The sequence below is a fragment of the Oncorhynchus masou genome, chromosome 16, assembly GCF_036934945.1.
Source record: "Oncorhynchus masou masou isolate Uvic2021 chromosome 16, UVic_Omas_1.1, whole genome shotgun sequence".
NCBI classification, from domain to species: domain Eukaryota; kingdom Metazoa; phylum Chordata; class Actinopteri; order Salmoniformes; family Salmonidae; genus Oncorhynchus; species Oncorhynchus masou.
The window spans coordinates 8,609-15,078 of record NC_088227.1 but is presented as its reverse complement, the minus strand read 5'-3'; the positions used below and the strand labels follow the sequence as shown (position 1 = coordinate 15,078).

General features: G+C 37.3%; 1 non-coding gene across 1 annotated transcript; it reads left to right on the top strand.

The window, feature by feature from the left end:
* Positions 1-5,822: 5,822 nt before the first annotated feature.
* On the top strand, positions 5,823-5,894 carry trnaa-cgc (transfer RNA alanine (anticodon CGC)). Its single transcript has one exon. It is a non-coding gene; the product is annotated as a tRNA-Ala (tRNA).
* Positions 5,895-6,470: the final 576 nt, after the last annotated feature.

The window sequence follows — 6,470 nt, the reverse complement described above, 5'->3', positions numbered from 1 at the left end:
ACACCTTCTCTTTCCGTGACATAGACTAATCAGGTGAAGCTATAATCCCTTATTGATGTTAATTGTTAAATCTTCTTCTCAGTGTAGATGAAGGGGAGGAGACAGGTTAAAGATAGATTTTTAGACAATTGAGACATGGATTGTGTATGTGTGTCATTCACAGGGTGAATGGGCAAGACCAAAGATTTAATTCCCTTTGAACAGAGTATCGTAGTAGGTGCCAGGCGCACAGGTTTGTGTCAAGAACTGCCATGCTGTTGGGTTTTTCACGCTCAACAGTTTTCCCTGAGTATCAACAATGGTCCACCACCAAGGGGGGGAAACTCAATAGGAAGGTGTTCTTAATGTTTTGTTCACTCAGTGTAGATCAATCCCTAGCATATAATTTCATTTGTATGTGTACTGATACTGTAAATACACAAATTATATTAATGTTATCGACAATATATTATAATACCGCAAGCCTCCCTGCTGCAGGGGCATTTCCTCCTACAATTTTGAGCTGATTTTCTTCACTTTAGCAACATTTTTTATCTTCTATCTTAACACATTTATTGTGTTTGGAATGGCACTGTTACTACAGGAGATGATGCTATCATAAAGTTTTTGATGTAAGTATGTCGGATAATTACCCATAATGCTCACTGACTGAACATTCAAAATTACCATGGCAATTAATGTCACATTCACATGCCATCGGAAACTTGGAACCTCAGAGTTAAAATGAATGTGTAGAGCTTCCTACTGGTTGATTCTGATACCTCACAAGTGGGAAACTTGAAATCATCATTCCATAACGAGTTAGCGAGTCATAAATGTCCAAATTTCCTAGTTCTTATTAGGAATGTAATTTTGTGCAGAAGATGTTACTATAGTGTTATTTAGAAGAAGAAAAAGTGTACTTTGTCAGGCGGCAAAAGGATGACGGCATGTCTTCCTGCTCCAGTGAGTTCTGCTGGCAGGTCTTGCTCACTGTTGGAGGAACAAGAGCCAAATTAGAGGAAAAATATCTATGGTTGTTCAGCAATGAAACGTTCATGACATAATGGGGATTGTCCTTCCCTGTGAAAAGAATAACAGCTGGGGTTTACTTTCTCACTATTAGATAATGTAATACAATCTTTAAACCCATCATAAGTGTAGTGCTTACCTCCATGAAAATATTGGTCCATGTTATTTATGGCTGCATTGTCCCAATGTTGACCACTTGTTCCAACTTGTGATGAGAAGGTCTTGATGAAATGATCAAGTCAACATTTTGTTAGAAATTTCAGAGATAGCATTAACAATTGTACATGAGACAGTGCTTCCAGATATTGAGTTATCTTCCTTCTGAGGTATGTAAAAAAAATCTGGTGTGTGAGTACTCACATGAAAGGTATCCATGATTCTAGATTAAGCCAATCATGTATGTGATTACCATCCTATGGGTCAGCAATGGAATGATTGCTACACGGCTTTCAGGTGACTTTATGTCTTGGGCCTGGATGAATCATTGAAATACAAGTAATATTGTGAATTTGTGATGAATAATTGTCATTGTAATTTGGAATATTCCATCAAAGTTATTTGTTTTGACAGTCAAAACAACTAACTCTTACGATTAATCACTTGACTTGAGTAACTTGAGTTGACGGAAGTAGCAACTTTATATTCTGACACTGACTTGTGCAATGCCTAATGCATAATCTATACATGTTATTGGCTCATCATAGTATATAGCCGAGGGTCTCATAGTCCAAAAACAGCATTGGCCATTGGACTGCTCAGTCAAAACAACTAACTCTTACGATTAATCACTTGACTGGAGTAACTTGATTTCGGAACTAAAACATTAAAAGTAGGCTATAGCTTGACGCATATCCTTACCTTGGACAAGCCTATCCAAAAGACCTGTCCAGTCGTGCGTGAAGATACCTTTAGGCAGATAAAAGTGCGGTACGGGTTGAGACACGCTCGGTAATGTGAATCTGTAACACTGATATAAAAATGTTTTCATTTATAATTTACACTGTAGAATGACCTGCAAGCCAATCAGAATCTAGTTTTAAACAATACCGTGGGTTCCATGGAACGTCACAAACATATTAGGCCACTTGCATCACAGATTACAGTCACTGAACATGGGTTTAATAGCTATATTGGCTATATGTACAGTATATGCACATCGTCTTGAATTGAGATTACATTTACTGCACCACTGTAATTATGTAGCCTAATCCTATGAGGATCATATGTGAAATGTCAGAATCATGGCACATGAAAACATAATGAAATTAAATTAAGTTGAACTAACGTGGAATAAACATTGAATTGATGTATGTGCCCAGTGGGAAGTGATCAATTCGAAAATATTGAATACATACAGTATTTCAAAGAAAGAGATACAAAACTTCCTTAGAAAAGCTTGAAAAAGTATAATTTCCCCGGGCCACTCAAAAGTAAAATGTATGTACGCATTACTGTACATCGCTTTGGATGAAAGCGTCTGCTTTCAAATCCCTGACTCTCACACATATTTACAATCTCGCAATGTTTATTTCTGGGGCTTTCACATTTGCGGGATTTTGTGAAGTAAATGATGTGCAGGAGAGCTCCATGAAATCAGTGACATGGTCAAGATGGCGACATGAGAAGGTGGAACATTTCTAGCTGAGGAACAATTTTAGGGTTTTCTGATAAAGTTTATAGTTTTAGACTGTAGTTGGAATTTGTTTTTCGTTTTCACAAAAAAATGATATCTAACCATACAATGAATAATTTTGTAATTTATCAAACCATTGACATATTTTTGACGATTTCCAACAAACAAGCTAGCTATCGAAAAGTGTCAGCGTTTGCCGCTAAATTAGCCTGCTAACGTCTTCATAGCTCGTAGCATGTAATCAGGACATGACCAAACTGTTGCTGAGATAATGGATGTTAAAACTTCCAGGGAGAAAAGAGGCATTGTTAAAACTCACTCATATTCTTGCAGTGTAAAAAAGGGGGGTGAATGCGATTCATACCCGAATACCCCAACCAAGGAGCAACTTCCAAAGAAGCTGAGAAGTGAACCATCAATGAGCCAGCTACAGGACAACATCGTCCGCATCCTCACGGCTAAAATCAAAGAGAGCGCAGATAACATCATGAATTTGGTGTACAACAACGGTCAGTATCGTTAACCTGAAGAAATCGATTGATTTCAGTGCTGAGGAAGTAAAAACTCCAAAGCAGCAGAACACAACATTGAACATTCAGGTTGCAAAGCAGGAGAAGAAGCTCACTGAAATGGAGTCAAAGGTAAACGATAATGATAGGTATAGTCGGAGATGGACTCTTCGAATTTATGGAATAGCAGAAAAATCTGACGAGAACATCAAAGCAAGAGTGAAGGACATTTGTGATAGTATAAATAAATATATATATAATTTAGGTCAACCACTTGTGTGGTGCAAAGGACTGTTTTCATTTTCAACTTTTCTTTTTGTGAGACCCTGATTCATGTGAACGTATACAAGTGTAATATTCTTCATATAGTATCTGTGATAGTAAATGTCCATTTCTGTTTTTTCTATTAATGCTAGGCGAATACGTAATATTTTTAAGAGACAGGAATGAGGTTTCTAAAGCAGTTTCCTGTATTGAAGATTTTTCCTTAGCTTCATGTTGGAAAATTAATATCAGTAAGTCAGTCTTATTTCCACTCAAGGATTGTGTTTTACAGGAAGTATATGGTATGAACTTTAACTCCATTGACTAAAAAACTAAGAAGAAATTGAACCTCTGGTTGATGAGAGATATTTCGTTATACGGTCGGGTATTATTATCCAAAGCTGAAGGGTTATCCAGATTGGTTTATGTCTCGTTATCATTTGACTTACCCACTAAAATTGTAAAGGACTTAGATAAGATTATTTATAGTTTTATTTGATGTGATATCAACAAAAATGATGTGGATATATTGAAGCAACATCTCAAGACATCAGTCAGGAAGGTAAAGCTTGGTCGCAAGTGGGTATTCCAAATGGACAATAACCCCAAGCATACTTCCAAAGTTGTGGCAAAATTACTTAAGGACAACAAAGTCAAGGTATTGGAGTGGCCATCACAAAGCCCTGGCCTCAATCCTATAGAACTGAAAAAGCGTGTGTGAGCAAGGAGGCCTACAAACCTGACTCAGTTGCACCAACTCTGTCAGGAGGAATGGGCCAAAATTCAGTCAAATTATTGTGAGAAGCTTGTGAAAGGCCACCTGAAACGTTTGACCCAAGTTAAACAATTTAAAGGCAATGCTACCATACACTCAATTAGTATATGTAAACTTCTGACCCACTGGGAAAGTGATGAAAGAAATAAAAGCTGAAATAAATCATTCTCTCTACTATTATTCTGATATTTCACATTCTTAAAATAAAGTGGTGATCCTAACTGACCTAAGACAGGGAATTTTTACTCGGATTAAATGTCAGGAATTGTGAAAAACTGAGTTTCAATGTATTTGGCTAAGGTGTATGTAAACATCAGACTTTAACTGTTCCCGAGAAGTGCACACTATTCTTATTTTTTTATGTATCTTAAAAGTAAAAGTAATATAGTCAACTATACAACTTCTACTACTACTACACTTTATATCATCCAATAATATATAATAAAAAACACTCAACATGAAGAATTAATGCAATTATGTTAATTTCAAATATTTATTTTGAAATATAGATTAGGTGCTCTTCTTTTTATAGCAGGAAGTAAAGGGATGGGACAAGGCTTTGCCTATAGCTGAAAACATCCTGGAAATGAGCGAACGCTTCCCTGGTTTCTTCTTGGTGGAGCATACACTCTGTTCGGCAGGATTCTTGATCACTGACAATTGCTGGGGGAAGAAATGTAAACATAACATTTTCTTTAACTGACCCTAGTTAGTGTGAATAATTAGTATTGCATTATTATTATTTAAATTGTAATATTCTACATAATTTACAAATGTAGGGCGGCAGGTAGCCTAGCAGTCTCAATCTGCCTATTTAACGCAGAGATTTTGCATAGGCCCCCCCAGGGCTTTGCTGTTTAGTGCCAAAAAGAAGGGGATAAAAATATGAAAAATATATATATACATATAAATATATATATATATGCTGACTGCAGGAATGTCCACCAAAGCTGTGGCCAGAGAATTGAATGTTTATTTCTTTACCATAAGCCGCCTTCAATGTCGTTTTAGAGAATTTGGCAGTATGTCCAACCGGCCTCACAACCACAGACCAAGTATATAGCGTCGTGTTGGCTGTAGGGTTATGGTGTGGGCAGGCATAAGCTACGGACAACGAACACAATTGCACAGGTATCCATGACCTGATTGACCATTATATTGGTGAAAAGGCTCTTTGTGTCCCAGTAAACCTGTGAGGAACTAATGGAGATGGCAGAAGAGCTCGGGATAAGCCGACTTGTTTCCTGCAGAGAACCATCAGAGATGATAGTTTGGCAGAAATCGGATCCTTGTGATGGTGGAGGAAGCCAGAAGACAAACTGCTGTAGCAGACGTTTTATTTACTCCGTAGCAAAGGAGTACACAAGGTCAGATGGAAACTCCCTGGATTCTTCAGAAGCATTCAAACCTGTCTTCAGCTTCAAAATAATATTTTTCTTCTATTGTGTTATTGACTGTACGCTTGTTTATTCCATCTGTAACTCTGTGTTGTTGTTTGTGTTGTGTTGCGCTGCTTTGCTTTATCTTGGCAAGGTCGCAGTTGAATATGAAAACTTGTTCTCAATGAGCTTACCTGATTAATTATAGGTGAAATTTTAAAAATAAGAAACATTGTTTTCTTTCTCAGAAAGGGGATGTAGCTCAGTGGTAGAGCGCATGCTTCGCATGTATGAGGTCCTGGGTTCAATCCCCAGCTTCTCCATTAAATTTTTTGCAATGGCCCATCTCCTACTTTCCAGAATGTTGAAATTCTCAGCAGGAAACAGAGATGTGCTAAATAATTTGCTCTTGTAATCTGAAGAACATGTGTTCAATCCCTGTTCGTACATTTATGGAACAGAAGTGGCATGGTTGCAAACTTCAATTGCATCATTTTCAAAAACTGAAGTTCATGGGTTAGATGACTGTCCATACTTGCTTGTATTTAGAATTGCTGCTATCATTTCATTGTCGTTTCAATGGAGTGGTGTATATAAAATGTACATTGTATTAATATTGCATTTTATCTGCAAATAAAATGGGATCGAAGCTCAGAGGGGGAGTGCATGCTATTTTAGTATGAGGTCCTTGGTTCAATCCCAAGGTTCTCCACTGAGTATTTGTGTGCCAAATTCACATTACACAACTCCTGCTTTTCAGACCACTCTGAATACTTGCAGACATTTTCATTTTACTCACTTTTTGTCTCTTCCACAATGTTATTCCTCACTCCTACAGTGTCCATCACAATTACATGCACATGGACGATTATGCAAATTAGGTGATGACATCTTTTAGC